Raw genomic sequence first — 734 nt, 5'->3', positions numbered from 1 at the left:
ACAGCTAAAAAGTGAAGAAAATACCATCAATCACATATAAACAAACACACACACACACAAAACATACTGTATATATAAACACACACAAATACATATAAAGTTTGTGTTTCAGTTTCGCAGACATGATTTTGATTTCACTGTCTCCCTTTCTCATGCTTCTGGTGACATTTAACACACCCCTGTGTGTAGTGCCTCCTACCCCTGTGTCAACTGTAGCTGTTTGAGATTGGACAGTACCACATTACTCTCACAGCATGCCCCATAAACTGTAAATGTTTTTCTCCTGACAAGGGCCACGCTGCAAAATTATTGCACATCGCATATGATTCATTTCACCCATGGGTACGAACTGAGCACATAAAATGATGCTGAGGGTGCACTATCCATCTCGTCCAAAGTCTGTGCATGTCATCTGCCCCGAGTTAAACTATTTTTGAGCTCTGGTGTAAAATAGTCACCACCATTGTGTTCATAATTTTGTTTTGTTTTCTTGAGCGTCTTGCGAGGATACATAATATGCTCCCCCTCCTCTAAGGCAGCTAGTTCCAGCTGCACCGTTTTTGGCTGAGATCCTTTGACGTGCTTCGTTTTGCCCTGAAGGCCTGAAGATCCTTGAGTTGTTTTGTATTTTGTAGATTTTTCTAGAATGTGTCTGACCAGGCGCAAGTTAAACAGTTGTGACAGATGACTCAGTCAGATCTGGAATGAAACACATGACAACAAACAACAGATGT

The sequence above is a fragment of the Clupea harengus genome, chromosome 3 (assembly GCF_900700415.2).
Source record: "Clupea harengus chromosome 3, Ch_v2.0.2, whole genome shotgun sequence".
In the NCBI taxonomy this organism is placed as follows: domain Eukaryota; kingdom Metazoa; phylum Chordata; class Actinopteri; order Clupeiformes; family Clupeidae; genus Clupea; species Clupea harengus.
Note: the sequence above shows the minus strand (reverse complement) of the source record.